Raw genomic sequence first — 19,856 nt, forward strand, 5'->3', positions numbered from 1 at the left:
TTTACATTCTCCTCTTTCACTTTCATCAAGAGGCCTTTAGTTCTTCTTCACTTTCTGCCATAAGGGTGGTGTAATCTACGTATCTGAGGTTATTGATATCTCTACTGGCAATCTTGATTCCAGTTTGTGCTTCATCCAGCCTGGCATTTCACATGATGTACTCTGCATTGAAGTCAAATAAGCAGGGTGACAGTATACAGCCTTGACGTACTCCTTTCCCTATTTGGAACCAGTCTGTTGTTCCATATCCGGTTCTAACTGTTGCTTCTTGACCTGCGTACAGATTTCTCAGGAGGCAGGACAGGTGGTCTGGTATTCCCATCTCTTGAAGAATTTTCCAGTTTGTTGTGGTATGGCCCACCAAAAAGATTAAGGGCTACAGATACAAATGGTGGGTAGATAAAGTGAATTCAGGAGTGCAAAGAAGTGGCCAGAGAGATAGTAAGAAATTCAGAAGGCGATGTCAGGAGGTTAAGGAAATCATCTTTCAAAACAGAGGGAGTATCCACTCTAATATTGCAGGAGGTCAGATAAGAAAAAGCTTGAAATGGTCTACCAGATTTGGCTTTCAGTTGATCATGGATGGCTTTAATAACTTCTGTGACTGGTGGCTGGGGTCAGAGTAGATAGGATGCGATGAAAATAGAGAACGAATATGGCCTCTTTTTTAGGGGAAGAGCAAAAAGAGGGGTCAAGGATAATTTCCCTCCCTCCTTCCCTCTTTCCTTCTTCCTTACCTTTTTTTTTTTTTTTTCTCTTTTATTTTTGTCTGCATGACATGTGAAGTCTTAGTTCCCCGACCAGGGATTGCACCTGTGCCCCCTCAGTGGAACTGTGGTGTCTTAACCACTGGACTGCTAGGGAAGTCCCCTTCTTTGCTTTTTTAAGGGAGGAAAGGTCTTGAGCAGCGATACAGATAGAGGGGAAAAATCCCTCCTAGGATGAAGGTGAGAGGAGCAGGACCAGATAGAGAAGCCAGTTGATGTAGTGAGGTTCTGAGTAGTGGAGTTCAGAGTGCAGCTGAAGGGCCTGACTCAGAGCACAGCGAGGGCCATATCCCAGAGGGAGGAGGAAAGGATGGGAATGGGTACAGGCAGCGGGTAAGGGGATGTTGTTAAGGATGGTAGTGGCAGCAATGGCGGTCCCTTTGGGCACCATGAGTTTATGATTCTGATGACTAGCAGAGGAGAGTGATGGTGCATCTGGCCTCATGTTAGCTAAGAAGACACTGCTTCTTCCTTAGCCTGGATCACTCTCCTCCTTTATGGGGGCTTGGAAGCCTTCCTTGACTGATACCTCCACTCTGCCCTTTCCCAGTACACGCCTCAGCTCCCCGTTCCCTTTTTGCCTCAGCACAGAGGCCAAGAGCTCCCCTTGGCTCAGTGTCTGTCTGTCTGTCCCTTGTCAGAGCGAAGGCTCAAGGAAGGACGTGAGGAGGCGATGGGAACACATGTGAATCTGTAAAATGGGTGGATTCTCCCTCAGGACTGTCCCCCAGCTCTCAGGACAGGCTGTGCCCACAAGGGGGTGCTCGGCCAGAGAAGGCCTGCGTGGCACCATCTGGGCAAATGGCCCAGTTGGCAGGCTGGTAGCAGGGCCCTCACTCTGGTCAAGACCTTTGCTCCCTGCTCAGATGGCCCTGGGCTCCGTTGCCATGGCTGCTTTTTAGTTTGAGGTAAACAGAGCTCTTCCTCCTCCTGTCCAGACACCTAAGTTCTCTCTGGGGAAGGGTTGGAATTTCAAGCGTCCAGGTGTCCCTCACTCCCCTTCCCGGAAGGCACGAGGGCGGTGAGTCATGCATTTAGGCCCTTCTCCACCCCCTCACTGCTCTCAGGCACCCTGCTTCCCCCTCCTGCCCCTCCTGCCCCTGGGTCTGGAGAGAAATTGGGGAGGATGGGGTGAGGGCTGGGTCTCGCTATCAAGCTGGGTGTGGGGTGGAGGGCAGAGCCTTCCTGTCCTCCCATCTAGGGGCCTGGATCCTGGGGCCTGAATCCAATCCCTGGAATCAGTGAGAACAATTACAGCTTCTTTCCTCCTTATCTGCTGGATCCTTAGGGCCTGGGGTGAAAGAGAGGAGAGGACAGAAAAAACAAATGTGGGGGAGAAGAATAGGGATCAGAGCGGAGAAAATGATTCACCTGGATAGAATTGACTCTTGGAACCATTCATTCATTCACTCATTCTCTCATTCTGTGAATCAAACAAATTCCTGTGCTGGGTGCTGAGGGAAATAGAAACTTGCAAGACAGAACCCTGTTATGTTTTTTTTTTTTCTGATGTGGTCCATTTTTAAAGTCTTTATTGATTTTGTTACAATATTTCTTCTTTTTTAATGTTTTGGTTTTCTGGCCATTAGGCATGTGGCATCTTAGCTCTCTGACCAAGGATTGAAACTGCCCCCCATGCACTGGAAGGCAGAGTCTTAACCACTGGACTGCCAGGGAAGTCCCACCACCCTGATTTTTGAGGAAGCGCCTTATAGCGGGTGTGAAGGCCCTGGATTGGAATTTGGGGGCCCTGGCTTGAGCCCCAAATACCACTGGATGGGCAAATCACTTCTCTAAGCCTTGGGTTCCTCGTCTGTGAATGAGGATAACCATACTGAGCTCCCAAGGTTACTGTGCAGATCAGATGAGATGAATATGGGCGCCTGCTTCATTCGCCCTTGTCCACTGCCTGTCAGATGCCTGTGGCTTGGGTTTACAATCAGGGAGGGGTGCTCAGACAGGTATAACCCAGCCCAGGGAGTAACAAAGGTCGGTTCTTGGGGTCTCTGTGGGAGGGGCACTTCCTACTGTGCTGACTGTGGGTGGCGGTGTGCGGAGGTGCCTGGTGTGTGATTTTCATTCAGTAAATGTTTGCAGAGGGCCCGGGGTGTGCTGGAGCCGGGGCCTGCAGGAAGGGTAAGGTTTCAGCAGGTGCAGGTGCCAAGGATGGCGGCAGGAGGGACAGGCAGAGCCCTGGGGCTGGGGCAGGAGCAGCTAGTGCCAGGTAGGAAGGACTCAGCTCCATCCTTCATGAGCCGCTTGACCTTTACTCTGAAGGCAAAGGAAGTTCTGAGCTGGGGAGTGACAGGATCAAAGTGGTGTTTGTAGAACAGTCTGGCTGGGCCCTGGGCCTTGGGCCCTGGGAGAGGACAACTTGGAGCAAAGCAAAGCCAGCTCAGTGTGGAGGCGGAGGGGGGCTGGGCCACAGGGAAAAAGCCTACGTGTCTAGGAGCCTCAGGCGGGCAGTGAGGTCACCTCTCCCCCAACTCTGCGAGGAGGAGGAGGGCGTTCGTGGCTGCACGTCTCTCTCCCTGGGGCCCCTTCTCACCTGCTTGCGAGAAGGCGGGAGGGAACATGGCAGGGAGTTGGAGAATTTCTCAGGGCCACAGACAGCAAGGAACACTGCCTCTTCTCTCCTCCTTCCTTCCCAGAAGCCAGGGCTCCACTCAGGGCGGAAGGGGGACAGATTGGAATCAGGATTGGGCTCCCTTCTGGGTCCTACTCCAATGCCCCAAGAAAGAGGGTGAGTCAACTGCCATTTTTGAAGCTGGAGAAGTAGTTGATGGTGGCAGAGAGAGGGAAAACCCACAGGCCACAAGAAATTCACTGTCCTGAATGTCCAAAGTTGCTGCCTGCAATACAGTGCTGTCCAGCCCCGGGACACAACTTTCTTGGGAGGGAAATTTCTGGCTAAGGGCTGGCTGATAGGAATCCAAGACACTTAGCCTTTGTTGGCATCAGTGATCCTGGCCACCCTTTGCTCCAACTTCATTTCCGGATGGACCACCCATGCTGGGGTGACTCAGGTGTATGGCCTAGGCCTCCCAACCCCCAGGGCTGACTCAGCCTGAATTCCGGAGAATGAGGAGATAGCTCTCCCCAGCTCTCCGTGGGTGGAGAGATAAGGTTTACGGCTGGTTCTCTGCAAGGTGGTGGGCTGTGCGGACATCCCTCCAATTGCATTCTTCTTGGGCCTGACCTTGCGTTACACAGACTTTTCCAGGAATTTGAGGCATTTCAGCACCATATTCAGAAATCTGCTCCTTGGCACCTCCTCCCCCAGGAGGTCTCCTCACCACCCAGGCCGTGGCTTGCTCTTGTCCCCTCGAAGCACGCTGTTCCCACTCTCCTCTGGGCCTTGGACTCTGGGCTCCATGTTCCACTGTAGGTCTGAGTGAAAAGAGATCCCCCCGCCAACCCCTCACCGCTCCTTTTGCAAAGGAACATCCCCTCCTTTCCTTTTCCCTCACTCTCCTCCTCCTCCTTGCATTAGCCGGTCCTTCCTTCAGTCTAGCCTTTTCTCCCTTTCAATACTTAAACTTCCACTTAATGTAATATTTATTTTCATTTTATCTCCAGGTCACATTCTCTATATTAAAAAATAGTCATATAATAACAATAGATGGAGTATAACCTTTCAAAATTGTGACTATATTGTATATGTCTAACTTGTGTGATATTGTACAGCATTAAAAAAGACGTCGTGAGTATTGAGACTTCCTTGGTGGTCCAGTTGCTATGACTCCAGGCTCCCAATGCAGGGGGCCTGAGTTCCATCCCTAGCTGAGGAACTAGATCCCACATACCACAAGTAAAGATCCCACGTGCCACAACTAATACCTGGTGCAGAGAAGGCAATGGCGCCCCACTCCAGTACTCTTGCCTGGAAAATCCATGGATGGAGGAGCCTGGTGGGCTGCAGTCCATGGGGTCACGAAGAGTCGGACACGACTGAGTGCCTTCATTTTCACTTTTCACTTTCATGTACTGGAGAAGGAAATGGCAGCCCACTCCAGCGGTCTTGCCTGGAGAATCCCAGGGATGGGGGAGCCTGGTGGGCTGCCATCTATGGGGTCATACAGAGTTGGACACGACTGAAGCGACTTAGCAGCAGTAGCAGCAGCCAAGTAAATATATATATATATATATATATATATATATATATATATGTATACACACACACACACTTTGTAGATATTGAAAAAATTTGGATTTAGGGATTATGTATGATCATACTCACTTCCTGCATCCCCTACACTGTCAGAGAAAAAAGTGAACTTTACACACTTTGAAAGATGGGATGCACAGAGAAAGATACACCCAAGTAACAACACAGAGACCAAACGGCAGACATGTCAGAAGCACAGACGAGACAGCTCAGGGCTCACAGCAGAGAGGAGGAGTCACAAAAAGGCTCAAGCTTTGAAATACCATGGCTGGGGCCTTACTGAAAGGGAGAAAAGACCAGACTGAAGGGAGGACTGGCTAATTCAAGGAATAGCAGGAGCAGAAATCAGTGAAGTAGGGTGGTGATGTTCCTTTGAAAGGGAGGAAGGCATTACACTGGAGAAGGAAATGGTAACTTGCTCCAGTATTGTTGCCTGGAGAATCCCGTGGACAGAGGAGCCTGGCAGGCTACAGTCCATGGGGTCGCAAGAGTCGGATATGACTTAGCGATTGAATCATCACATCAAGGCATTACTTAAGGGAGCTGATGCTGTTTTGTTCAAGGGTTGGTATTGCAGGGAGGTAGCATTGGAGAAGGCGATGGCAACCCACTCCAGTGTTCTCGCCTGGAGAATCCCAGGGACGGGAGAGCCTGGTGGGCTGCCGTCTATGGGGTCGCACAGAGTCAGACACAACTGAAGCAACTTAGCAGTAGCAGCAGCAGCAGCAGACTCTGGAGGGCAGGTGAGAGTGGACTTACCACAGGAGCTCCTTAACGGAGGAGAAGGAGGCAACAGACAGGGGTTGGGTGAATTCTTGGGGGAGACCTTATAGTTTTCACCCATCAGAGCGGTAGGTTTTTTTTTTAACTTAAAAAAATCTTTTTATTTTATATAGGAATAGAGCCAACTAACAATGCTGTGATAGTTTCAGGTGGACAGCAAAGGGACTCAGCCATATATATATACATGTCTCCATTCTCCCCCAAACTCCCCTCCCACCAGGGTGCCACATAACACTGAGCAGAGTTCCCTATGCTATCCCATAGGTCCTTCTTGGTTATCCATTTTAAATAGAGCCGTGTGGACGTGCTGATCTTCAACTCCCTAACTATCCTGTACCCCTCCCTATTCTTCCCAGCAGTAGTTCTATATGGGGACTGCACAGGGTAAAGAAAATCTCTTGCAAACATTAGCATTATATAATTGCCCAAATCAGGTGTGATTTCAAGCTTAATGTTTTCCCCAAGGCATTGCAATTACTTTGGGAAGATCAAAGTTCTAAAAACAAAATGAATTTAAATGTCATTAACAATAAAATGTAATTTCAAGGAATTTTTAAAATAAATGGGACTGCTCCTTCATAAAAGATGCAACAACTGTAGCTCTGAGAGGGGAAGTGACCTGTCTCAGATCACACAGCAACTTAGAGACTGAGTTGAGACTGGAGCACGGGTTATTTGATTTCCCAGTTTAATCGGCTGTGGCCGTATATGTTGTTTCAAGAACTGTTGAAAACAATTCTTAAAATGAAAAAAAAAAGAATTCTCCTGACAAAGCCTGGAGCACTTTGGAGGTGGTGGAGGAATCTGCAGAAGTGAAAGGTCCTGAGGGTGTGTCAGCTCGCAGGATTTGTGGGCTGGGCAGGGACTGGGAGCAGGAGGTCAGCTAGCCAGGGAGCCCGCTCTCAGCTGTCCCGGGGTTCCTAAGCCCCAGATCAGCAGGGCAACTTCTGCAGGCCTTCTGGAAGTCATCTTCCTTTGTCAGAGGTGCTGGCTGATGACAGCGAACGCTTTCATGCTGGCCTGGAGGGTCTGTACCCTATCCCCTGTGTCTCTGTGTCTGGTTAGACTCAGGATGGGGAAGCCCAGCAGGACAGGGAAAGCTAACTGGGTTTCGGAGCCAGAAGAGTTGGGTTGGATTCTGATCCTGACACCTAGGTGCTACGGGACCTTACAGAATGGATCTAAAGTTTCTAAACTTCTGCATGTTAATGTATATATAAGACTAGCTGTACTTTCCTCATAGGTTTAATTGTGAGGATTAAATGGGGTTATAAAAAGTCTATGATTCAGGGAGTGCCTGGCATATGGTAAGACCCTGAAGGGATGGGGAGAGAGGGAGGGGTAAGGCAGGGAGGCAGACAGGGCCCAGTTCTACTGTTAGAGCACAAGCTATTCTGAACCTCGATGCTCAGTTTCCTCAGCTGTAAAATGGAGACAGTGCTGATTTCATAGTTTCTCTAAGGATTAAAAGCTGTCATTACTGCCTTAAGGAAACTCCTAAGTCAGTGGGTGGGTACTTACACCCATGCCCAACTCTGGGAGACCGGATCAGAGTCCTGGATGGGAAACCTGGGGAGAAGTCTGAGAGGGAAAGTCTGGGAGGGCTTCCTGTAGGAGGTATTTGGAGTGGAGCCAGAAGAGGAGAGTCTGGTGAAGCAACCAGGTGGAGAGAGAGTTTGTGTAGGGGCTGGCTGTCATGTGAAATAGGGTCAGGCTGTGGGTGGGGAGGGGTGGTTGGAGGTGGAGGGTTCTTGTGGCTGCAAATGTGGGGGTCATGGGAGCCATGGACCTATGGGACTAGGAGGAGGCCTGGAGACTCTGACTTCTGCAGCGGGATACTCCTGAGCCAGAAGCTCTGATCCGGTAGGGAAATGGCCCTCTCCTTTGTCTCCCAGGGCTTCCCTTGAGGCTCAGCTGGCAAAGAATCCACCTGCAATGTGGGAGACCTGGATTCCATCCCTGGGTTGGGAAGATCCTCAGAGAAGGGGAAAGGCTACCCACTCCAGTATTCTGGCCTGGTGAATTCCATGGACTGTGTAGTCCATGGAGTTACAAAGAGCCGGACACGACTGAACCACTTTCACTTTTGTCTCCCATGTTGTGGAGGCTGTTTCTGGGGCTTGTGCTTCTCTTAGCTTTCCCAGATGATCACCTGGGAAACCAAGGAAGGAGAGAGAGGGCAGTACAGGAGCAATGCCTTGGGGAGCCCTGGCCTCAGGCTGGAATTCTGTTGGGAATGCAAAAACACAGACTGCTCTGTGTTGCCATAGAAGCTTGCCTAACACTCCTTGGGGCTAAACAGGTTCCAGCTGGCTGGGCTGGCTGGGACCAAGCCCAATTCCACCTTCCAGGTCAGCAGCTTTGTCACTAGACCTAGGGTTGTATCACTATGATCTGTTTTGGAGTTGTCTTAGCCCTTAGAGACCAAGGAGTCCCGGAAGGTATGTTGGATATCGGGTGGTAGGTAGTACCGACCTGACCTGACCTGAGCTGCTCTCCTACCCTCTCTAATACACACACATACACACACACACACAATGGCATAGACTGAGCAGTGATTAGTGAATTCATTCATCATATGTTGGAAGGCGCTTTCTAAGCACTTTCTAAGGCTGCAGATATAGTAGTTAGTAAGGCAGTCAAGGTCTCTGCTCTCATGGGCTTTCTTTTTTGGGGGAGGTGTCCCCTAGGTCTGTCTGGATTACTAAGTAGGAGAGGTCATTTAGATATTCAGTAAATGAATATAATATATATTTTTTGGATTGCTAAATAAAAGAAGAAGATTTGGGGGGGGGGGACATTTCTTCTGGGTTATTCACACAGACTCTATAAGAAAGCATCACTGAAAACAGCATGCCCAGGGTTTGGACTTACCCCAGACTTGAGGTCAAATCTTGAAGGACCTTTAAATTTCTTATCTGTAAAATGGGGTAATGTTACCTTCCTCCTGGGTTATTTTATGATTATAAATATGTAAGAGATCTGACACTTTGACCATTAGTGGGAACCCAGCAAATGAAAGCTGACATCATTATCACTATCATTTATTTCCCACATCACCACCTTCACCATCATCAAGGATGGCAGGGAAAAGAGCCCTGGGTTGGGAGCTGGGGAAGCAGAATGGGTGTCATGGGCAGAGCTCAGTTTGCATGGCTGGCTTCCTTGGAATTGGATTTGCAAGCTTCTGTTTTGCATTGCAGCAGAGTTTTGCATGTTATCCCTTTATTACAATCCCAGAGACTCCTTCTTATACTCGCAATCACCACCTCTCTCTAGTTACCCTCAACCCTTCTGAACGATCGCTCTCTGCCTTGTGAACACCTCCCATGGGCTGAGTGAACACTGCAGAGGACACAGAGATGCATGAGACATGGTCCCATCCTTCAGGGACTTCAATTTTCACCAGGCAAACGAGTCAAAGTGGGTGTGAACACAAGTTCCATGGGCTGCTGGTCCTGAAGATGCTGAAGGAATGGGGAAGCTGCACATGGGGAGGGGTGATGAGAGTCGAGCTAACATTGGTTGAAAATCTACAACTGTCAACTTACCTGATTGTTAGACCAGTCCTTAGGGAGTTGCATTTTCAGCTGCGGAAAAGGAGCCTCAGAGGGATTAAGTAGTGTGCCCAGCTTCACACAGTTGGGAAGTGGTTACAAAATTCTTTTGATCGCATGCAGTATCCTCTGGCCTTCAGTCACACTGGCTGCAGTAGGACATGCATCGACAGGCTTGGTCAGTCCCACCAGTGAGGAGTCCACCGCATTCAGTCCAGTCTTCTTCAGAGCCATGTGGACTTGGGCACTTACCCATCCTTGCCTAGAGGGATAAACTTACAAACTCTTTGCAAGTTTCCATGAGGTGAAGTTCACAGTGCACATAGTAGGTCTTAGAATGTGTGTCTGGGGCCCTGCCAACCCATCTATTGAACTTCTGCCACCACTTCCCAGGTGACAATGCAGACTTCACTTGTCCAAAGCTTGAGCTTTGGGGAAGTTTTTCTTACAGCCAGCAGAAGTCTCTCTCTGGGGGCTCCTTCCTGCTGGTGCTGGTCATATCCCAGGGGCCATACAGATGAATTGGAGAAGGAAATGGCAACCCACTCCAGTATTCTTGCCTGGAGAATCCCATGGGCAGAGGAGCCTGGCAGGTTACAGTCCACGGGGTCACAAGAGTCAGACACGACTTAGCGACTAAACCGCAACCACCACCACACAGATGAATGTCCCTTCTTCCTCTGGCAGTCTGTGCCTCTTCTCCAGGGAGCATGCTCTCAGTGCCAGCTACCTAAGAGGTTTGCAGAATGTGGTTTGCATTCATCTCCTTATCCCAGACATCTCTTTGCATTGGCTCCATGTGTCCAGGTCCCTCGTCAGAGTCAGACAAGAGCCAAACCCTGTTCTCCAAGCATGGCATGATGGGAGGGGAGAAAACAGGTTCTCCCAGATTTGGATCTCCTGTTGAGGACCACAGAGGATTTCATGGTGGCCTCATCACCCTGTTGCTGGTGTGAAGGTGTGTGTGTGCGTGCATGTGTGATGAACAAAGGTAAGGTGATGGGTGTAAACTGTGTGTGTTCAGGGGGAGAGTCTACACATTCCCTCTGCGGCATCTTCTCTGGGTGGATGCCCTGCCAGACAGAGGTTGGCGCAGGGATGGGAACCAGACATAGATACTGGTGGATGCTCTCCTGTCTGCAAGAAGCTGTGGTCTGACTCTAAGGTCCAGCAGCTCGTGGTGAGTGTGAGCTGCAGTCTGCTAGAGCAGAAGGTGCTAGGGTCAGAAGGGAGCTACTGGAAGTGCCTCTGAGTCACCTTCTCACTTCCCTTCATGTTGGACTCGGCCAGGCAATCAACTGCCATATCCTGTTGGTTCTTTCTTCTTACCATCCTCTCACCACCCTGCTCCGGGCACCCCACAAGCCTTCTCTCTTGTGCTGCAATAGCCCCCTGTCTAGTCTCTTCCCAGTTTTAGCCCCTACCGTCTAACCTACACATTGCAGCCCCCTGAATCTTCCAAAAGCACCACTTTAACCATGTCTTCCTCCCAGCCCGCATCTTCCTTGGCCCCTGTGACCTATAGGATAAGCTGTCTGGCCTTCAAAACCCTCAATCCCATCCCCTTCTCCCCACCTGGCCTTGCTTTTTCATAGATACCTGTTCTTATCCAATAACTCACTGCATTTTATAGGTTTCTTTTCTAAACTCACTTTCATCAAGCCCAAACTCATTTTGTTTTTTTTCAAACTCATTTAAAACAGCTCTTCTCTTCCTCTAAATTCCTATATCCTATGTCTCAATCACTCATTTATCTGAGATCAATATTTCCTTGATAAGTAGAGAAGGTAGACTTTGACCAGGCAGGATTTATACTTATGCAACGGCTGGGTACACCAATATCTTTATACCCCTACAGTCTCTATATTTCCATATCTCCTTTGTGTACATTGGGATTACAGTGAGTAGCGAACATCTGTTGTTTTTACCTGCCCAGCATCTCTTCCTCTTCTTTTGCTGAATTATCTTCTTCTGCCCTTCTTCTATAGAGTTTGGGAAGGGCTGACCACCTTGTCCTCTACCTGGCTCACAATCTGGTATCCCAGTCCCCCCTGCTACTGTGATTGGTTCCAGGAGGAGCACGTGACCTCAGTCAATCCAATGGGAGTCGGTTTTGGAACGTAAGCCATAAAGACTGGGAAAGTGGCTCTCCCTTGGTTGCCATCCTTGCTGCAGCATGGACATGGTCATGGTCAGCTAAGAAGGAAGCCCACACAGAAGGAAACAGTCAAGGGAAGGAGAGAAAATCCGATGCCATCATCAAGTCCCTCATCTGGCTATACCAAAGCCAAATAAACATCCCAAACCTCCCAATTATGTAAGCAAATAAATGCTATTTCATGCTTATGCCCATTTGACTTGGGTCTCAGTCACTTGCAGTCAGGAGTCCTCAGCAATAATGAGTACCTGGGTGTCTTGGTTTGGATGATTTAGCTGTGTGTGTACAGGCACTTGTGTGACGTGCATTGAAGGGTGGCATGCATGTGGCTGTGATGGGTGGGAAAGGTGGCACTATTCACGCTTGGATGGCGTGTGTGTGTCTAAGTGGGGAGGGCAAGGGGCTGACTAGCTGTTAGGATCAGAGGGGATGTATGCACACAGGGTGGGCATGTGAGTGGCTGTTTGTCCTTGACTCCTGTGTATCCTGAGGGCAGGGGCTGAGTTTGAATTACATGTACCCAGGGAGAACCCAGCAGGTACTCAAAATACCTTCTTATCATCATTAGGCTCTACCCTCTGGAGAAAATCCCCATTGTTTTCTGATTGAAGCCAAATTCTTTGGACTCCTTGAGTGATATATAGAATCATAAAACTTGTGTTAATGTTGATGGCTGACTATCCCCACCCCTAATAACAGGAGAGGAAACAGATCCATATAGGAGTCATTTGTCGAGGCATAGCCAGATGTCACCAGGTGGAGTCTTTACTTCCTTCTTCTCCAAGAGGTGGGGACAGAGATGGGCAGGGCTGGCCTTGGGCACTTTTGAGGAGACCCCCCCACCCCCGCCCCAGTCCTGCTTCTCCATGAGCTGTGGTTGAGTTTATGGTAGGTGATTAGCCTCACACTGGATGTTTATGGTAGAATTTCTGGGAATTTATTGCCAGCTCCCATGAATCTTGATCTCTGAGCCCTTTCTCCAAGGTGGGCCATAGCTGCTTGCATCTCATTTCTTTCTCTTCCTCCCTCAGCTCCTCACTTCACCAGAACAGAATGGTCTCCCCAAGCCAGAGCTTCCCTGCCAGGGTGTCTGGTCACACCAGCTGTGCCAAGAGTGAGCTATACCTGTGTGATGCACTGGGCCCACCAGCTCTCTGAGTGTCAGAGGGAAGCTTTGCGTGGCCAGAGCACACCTAGTCCCAAGCATTTACCCCAGCTTACCATGCACAAATGATCACTTCCTGTGGGCCATGACTCTTGACTGTGAAGAAGGTTTGGAATGGCCTAAGAAGTGGCTGTTTCCCGGGATGAAGTGGTGAGATCTGGAGACCGGGAGAGCTCTCAGAAGATCACGCCTTGCCCATGACTTTTCACCACTCCACCTGCATCGTGCAACTTTCTCTTCTGAACTAGATGTGGAAGGGTCACAGCTCCTGTGTATCAGGAGAGCAAGAAGGGGCCCTTCTTCTTCACCCAGGGCTGGACTGGGTGCCTGGGCTAGTGTGTCAGAATGTGCCCTACCCTGGGACTCTGATCAGTATGAAGTATCAAGGCCTTCAAAGGTTCTTTTTTTTAAATTGAAGTATAGTTGATTCATAGTGTTATATTAGTTTCAGGTATACTGCAAAGTGATTCAGTTATACACGGACATACGTATATGCTTTTTCAGATTCTTTTCCCATATAGGAAAGATATTGAATATACTACAAGATATTGAATACAGTTCCTGCTGCTATACAGAACATCCTTGTTGTTTAGCTATTTTATATACAGTAGTAGTATGTGTCTGGTGATTTTGAAGTGTAGAGCTGGAGAAGACTTGAGAATCCCTTAGACAGCAAGGAGATCAAATCAGTCAATCCTAAAGGAAATTCACCCCGGATATTCATTGGAAGGACTAATGCTGCAGGTGGAGCTCCAATACCTTGGCCACCTGATACGAAGAGCTGACACATTGGAAAAGACCCTGATGCTGGGAAAGGTCGAGGAGAAGAGAAGGGAGCGATGGATGATGAAATGGTTAGATAGCATCACTGACTCAATGGACATGAATTTGAGCAAACTCTGGGAGGGAGTGGAGGACAGAGGAGCCTGGCATGCTGCGGTCCATGGGATCACAGAGTGGGACTTAGTGACTGAACAATAACAGTGTGTATTTGTTTTGATCCCAAACCCCTAATTTATTCCTCTCCAAAGGTTCCTATTCAACTCCACTAGTTCTGGGTTTTTAAGGGGGTACCTGGGGGATGTTTTTCAGACCACAAAGGGCCCTTTTCAAGCAGAGCCCTAGATTTCTCTGAGGCCGGGAGATGTGGGCTGAAAAATGAATACTCAGAAGTCTGTCACAGCCTGAAACTTCAGGCAATGTTTTGGTAAGGGAGCTTACCTCAGTACCCTTCCCCACCAGACCTCCTGCCTCCCCAGAGGGCACTTGGACTCAGTGCTGACACTGCGTTCTTCTTCCTATCAAAGTACGCTGCTGTCCTCAGCCCCCCTCTCTCAGGCCCTGCCCCTGGGAGTGTCAGTTTGCTGATCTGAAGGTGGTCTCCAGGCTGCTAAACCATCAATATACCAAGTTAGTGACTAAGGACTCCTAATATTCACCTTTCAATAGAAACCTTCAGGCTATACCTTGCTTAATTCATAGGAGGCTCCTACCTGCACTGAACTGGCATGAAAGGAACCAAAAAGCTATCTCCCCACACCGTTTTGGAGCTTCCCTGGTGGCTCACTGGTAAAGAATCCACCTACAATGCAGGAGATGCAGGAGACTGGGGTTTGATCCCTGGGTCGGGAAGATTCCCTGAAGGAGGGCATTGCAACACCCTCCAGTATTTTTGCCTGGAAAATCCCATGGACAGAGGAGCCTGGCAGGCTATAGTCTGTGGGGTAGGAACACCACACTGTTTAGGGTATTGTCTGATAAGCAATACCCTAAGTGGACAAGTGTGAATGAATGTGTGAATAAAAACAGGAGGGCGTAAAGGCCTGGGTCCCTTCCCCTAACTCCTTGCTTTGGCCTTCAGGTTGTTGGGCAGGAAATTCACAACCGAAGACCACTGGACAATAGCTCCATTGCCAAGCGACCCACAGGGGGCTCAGATGGCAAAGCGTCTGCCCGCAGTGCGGGAGACCCGGGTTTGACTCCTGGATCGGAAAGGTCCCCTGGAGAAGGCAATGGCACCCCACTCCAGTACTCTTGCCTGGAAAATTCCATGGATGGAGGAGCCTGGTAGTCTACAGTCCATGGGGTCGCAAAGAGTTGGACACGACTGAGCGACTTCACTTTCCAGGCCACAGGTGATTCTCAGGGCTAGGAGTGAGGGTAGGCATGGGGGCTGTAGCGGAGACCCAGGTCCTTGCAGTTCCTTTCCCCTTCCTGCACTCCTATCTGGTTACCTGAACACACCTTTAGGGACACTTTTTTCTTGCAGTGGAGGTATGTAGGTGGGTGGGCTGTGCAACTCTTTCCTTGGGGACCCATCCTCCTGGGGAGCCAGCGACTCCCTGTGTCCTCCTTCCCATCACTCAGACCTCCTGCACATTGTCCTCACCTCTATGAGAGGGACCCATCTAGGTCCTCTCTCAGTCTGTCTGTGTCCTTGGAGTGTCAGGCTCCGGGGACTGGTCACTATCTTCCTTCCTAAAGGGCAGGTATCTCCTTCTTTCTGACCAGGGACCCTGAAGTGCTCTGGACTTGGGCTGTAGCCTATATCCTCTTGGGAGAGGAGAAACGTGTATTTCTGGAGGTCTTCATGTGAGAGCAGAGCCAAGGCCAAGAGCTCAACCCTGGCTGCTGCAAGGAAGCTTTTAAAACGTGCAGGTGGGCTTCCCTGGGCTCTCAGTGGTAAAGAATCCATCTGCCAATGCAAGAGACATGGGTTCAAGCCCTGGTCCGGAAAGGTCCCGCATGCCTTGGATCAACTAAGCCCGTGTGCCACAGCTGTTGAGCCTGCACTCTAGAAGCAGAGAACTGCACCTACTGAGCCCATATGCCACAACTACTGAAGCCCGCGACTCCTAGAGCCTGTGCTCTGCAACCTGAGAAACTACTGCAATGAGAAGCCCGCATACCGCAACTGGAGAGTAGCCCCTGCTCGCCGTAACTTGAGAAAAGTCCGCAAAGCAATGAAGACCCAGTGCACTCAAAAATAAGTTAATAAAATCATTAAAAAAATAAAAGAGTTCTTGTATTAAAAAGAAATACAGGGGCAGCCTGGGCGATTTTGGTGTGCATGCTCCAGACGGAGAACCGGAATTAAGAGGAAGGGCAGCAATGATTGAGCTACGGTTGACTGTCTGTCCAGTAGACAGCTGCGTCCAGTTTGGTATCAGTGGAGACGAGGGTATAACGAAGGGAGAGCAGGCTGGAGACCTCATCATCTCCAGGCTGTAGGCTTGCCTCCTTTCCTCCATTAGGAGGCTTACCTTCCTACTTTTCTCCCTGTGCCTGTTCTAATAATTTCTAACTACGCCTTCTGTCAAAATAAAAAGTTTGGTTTGGAGGACATTCGTGGTTGTCCAATCAAAGCCTAAGTTCTGTGACAGCAGATCATGGATCAAGGCTCTCAGAGTGGGGAGGATCGGGAAGTTCTAGTCCAAACCCCTATCTGAGTTACGAATCCTCCTACAGTAACCCAGAAGACAGCTGGTTAGCACACCTTGTTCTCCAGATTTCTAGGGGCAGGAGCTTGTTGCCTCTCTAGGCAGTATATTCCCATTCGACTGGCTTGAATCATCAGAGCTGTGTTTATCACAATGACAAATAGTCGCCATTTACTGAGCACTGACTACGAACAATTTTGGCCTTGAGGCATAGGGCACAAAAATGAACAATCAGATCAACTTTATTATTCATGATGTGGCTTACTGATGGGTTTTCCCACCATCTGTGGCTTTCCACTTAAATTGTTCTTGCTGCCTCAGCCCTAAACTCAGATATTTCCATGTCAACAGTAAGACTCAAATGCTCATCTTTTAAAGTGACTTCAGTTCTTTGGAGACTCTGCTCTGGTTACTAATCTAGAAGCAGGGAACCTACCTTTAGCATCTAAACAAAATCTTCCTTTCTGTCCCCTGAATCCTATGCTGGTCCGCAAAGTCTCTACTTTATATACGTGGCTGATTTATGCTTTTGTGGATTGCCTGTTTTTGTGACAGCTTTATTAAGCTATAATTCACATACCACACAATTCAACCATTTAAAATGTACAATTCAATGATTTTTACTATTTTCACAGGCTTGTACAATGATCACCATAATTGAATTTAGAACATTTTCATCAGCCCTAAAAGAAACTCATATTTTTACCAATCACTTCCATTCCCTCCAGCCTGGAGGTAGTTTGGCAACCATGAATCTGCTTTCTGTCTCTATAGATTTGCTGCTTCTGGACATTTCATACAAATAGAATCATGCAATACGTGATCTTGTGTGACTGGCTTCCTTCACTCAGCATAGCGTTTTTCAAGGTTCATCTGAACTGTAGCAGGTATGGGTGATTCATTCATTTTTACTGAGAATGGTACACCATTGTAGGGGGATGTCGCCTTTTGTCTCTCCATTCACCAACTGGTGGACGTTTGCGTTGTTTGCATTTTGGCTACTGTGAGTAGTGCTTCTTTGAGTGAGGTGTTTTGTGTCACCAGTCCTGATCACTGAGAAGAATGTGTTCAGATCATCTTTTCGGAGGATTGTGAATGACGTATGATAAAGAGCTACCCTGTTCACCCATCTCTGGCCTCAGCCTTGACCTGAGGCCTCCGGGGACTTCCTTGGTGCCATCCTGTGCCATCACCATCAGGGTGGAGGGGGTGAGCGTCTCCTTCTTCCCTCTTCTGACTTCCAGGAAAGGCAGTTTGGAGCAGAATCTGGATCTGGGTAGGGCGTCACCAAAAACACTTTCCCTTTTGTTGGGTAGGAAGCAGTGTGCAGACCTCAGTGGTCAGAGACAGCTTTACAAGTTGTCCCCTCAGGCCACCTCGGTCCCATTTTCTGCTCCCTCGTAACTTGGCCCTAGTCCTGAAAGTGAAGTGAAGTGAAAGTTGCTCAGGTATGTCCGACTCTTTACGACCCTATGGACTGTAGCCCACCAGGTTCCTCTGTCCATGGAAATCTCCAAGCAAGAAGATTGGAGTGGGTTGCCATTCCCTTCTCCAGGGGATCTTTCCGACCCAGGGATCAAACCCAGGTCTTCTGCATAGCAGGTGGATTCTTTACCGGCTGAGCCACCAGGGCTTCCCTCTATTGCTTCCAAGCCGGAATCCCAGGCAGGGGCCACAGGAGTGGGCAGGTCTGGCCTCTTCTCTTGTACCCCAAGCTGGGTTTCAGGCATGGGGGAGGGGTTGGCTAGGGCTCTGGGCAATAGGGAGCTGACAAGAAAGATGCAAGCACTTTCCACCCTGGATCGTTCTGGGCTGCCCCAGCAAAGAGGAACTTCCCCTGGGTGAGGTCTGGGCCTTCTTACAGCCTGAAAACCACAGAGTCCTTGTAGGCCGCTTTGTCTTCATCTTAAACAAAAGGCACTCCTGCAACCAGGGGACCGGGTGGCTGGGGCTGGGGGTGGGAGAGCTGAGATTTCAGGGGAGGGCTCTGGGCTGCAGTTCTGTGCTGAGGACTTTAGGTAAGGTCTCTCCCCTCTGAGTGTGCCCAGGTCCGCTGTGTGGACCACAGTGTGGGGGAGGAGAAGCAGGGAGCTGCTGGGTTGTCCCTCCCCTGGGCTGCCATACCTGTCTGACCAGCCCCTCCCTCTCTCCTTCCGCCTTCTCTGGGCCTGGTTTGGCACCGGGCCCATACCCCTCCCTTTGGTCTCAGGAAAGCGAAGTCTCTCAGCTCTGCTCGGTGTGGGTGTTTGTTGGAGAGGGGGGAGCTTGCATTCAAATCACTCCTTGGAAAACTAAGCATTGTTTAAAGGGGCTGAGAGAGGGCCTGGTACAAACAGGTACGGCCTGGTTCTGTGTGGCAGGAGGCCAGGCCTGGGGAGGGTGGGAAGAGAAAAGAGGGGAGGGAAGAAAGGGATGTGGTCATTGTGTCCCCTCTGAGAGTCTCTGGGTTTGTCTTTCCGGAAGGGACTTCAAAGTACGTTCTTTTGTGCGTATGTGTGCATGGTCTGGTATGTGTGATCTGAGGGGAGCTTATCTGCAAGTCTGTCTTTTGGGATTTGTCCGTCTCCCAGGGAGAGGGTTTCTGGGTCTCACTCTCTAAGGGTCTCTGTGCCTGTGCTCTGGGTGCCTGGGATGCCTGCTGGAGAAGGACGTAGAGTCATCCACTCACCTGCCCTGGGGACAGGCATGGTAGCAGTCACCTCGGTTGGGGCTTGGGGGCTTTGGGCCACCTGTCCCTCTCCTCCAGGGAATCTGTTGGCTTTGAGTAAACAGCCACCCACTCCTCTCCATTTCATGCCCTGCAGGATCTATCAGAGAATCCAGCCCCAGCCATTAGGTAATTGCTACTGGAATCTCTGCCTTGGGGACCCAAAACTTGTGCTTTCCACCCACAGCCTGCCTCACCATGCCCCGCCCAGGCCCTGGGTGCCTTATTCAGCTCCCCATTCTCCAGCCTTCTGCAGGTGCATACGGTGCCCCAACCTGCTCTCCTGACTCATTTTCTTAATGGGTTTGGGGAGACAGGTGCAGGGACTCTTTTCCTTCTCCTACGGCCAGCAGGGGACAGGGAGGTGGCCGGGGACGAGAAAGAGAAGCTGCCGGTTGACTCACCGTTGGAGCTCCCCACTCCACCCCCACCTCACAGTCCTGCCTCTTTCCTGTGATCCACCCACTGGGGGCCGTGGGAATGACTCCTGCAAGGAGTGATGAGCAATGAGATGAAGCCCCCACTGCAGCCACCTTCTCTCCTGACCTCCCCCAGCCCGCCCTTTAGCTCTTGTTCATCCTTCGCTGTGCCTTTCAGGCCCAAGAATCCTGTGATCTTGGGAAGAGAGAAAGACACCACGGCGTTGTGTCCTGGAAAAGCACTGTGTTGGATCTCACTTTAACTTTCACATACAGCCCCATAGCTAAGACAGTGTGTGTTCATTCATTCATTCATTCCAAGAATATTTTCCCAGTGCCTCCTGGCACTGCACCAGGGGCTGAGGGCACAGCAGTAACTGAGGAAAGACCAGGCAAATGGTTGACCTCAGGTTCAATGATTTGGAACCCAAGTGTCCAGCCTGGGCAGACCTTTGTAATCACACGAAGTGGAGGAAAGAAAGAACACAGGGTGGTGTCCTTGGAGTATCGGCTGCTCAGAGGAGACTCAAATGCCAGGGGTCCCTTGCTGGCCGTGTTCCCCAGTGCGTGCATTTATTTCCCACGGGAGGGAAGGAGATAAGACCCAGGCTTTGGGGCTGCAGTGGCTGGGCAGCCCTGGGCAAGCTTTGTTACAGGGAGCTTGTAGAGGCTGGCAGAGTCCTTGCTCTTTC

General features: G+C 49.9%; 1 long non-coding RNA gene across 1 annotated transcript; it reads left to right on the forward strand.

The window, feature by feature from the left end:
- Positions 1-1,674: 1,674 nt before the first annotated feature.
- Positions 1,675-11,621, forward strand: LOC104976949 (uncharacterized). Its single transcript, XR_003034707.2, has 2 exons — positions 1,675-1,788; positions 11,264-11,621. It is a non-coding gene; the product is annotated as an uncharacterized lncRNA (long non-coding RNA).
- Positions 11,622-19,856: the final 8,235 nt, after the last annotated feature.

This window comes from Bos taurus, chromosome 5, assembly GCF_002263795.3.
Source record: "Bos taurus isolate L1 Dominette 01449 registration number 42190680 breed Hereford chromosome 5, ARS-UCD2.0, whole genome shotgun sequence".
Classification (NCBI taxonomy): Eukaryota; Metazoa; Chordata; class Mammalia; order Artiodactyla; family Bovidae; genus Bos; species Bos taurus.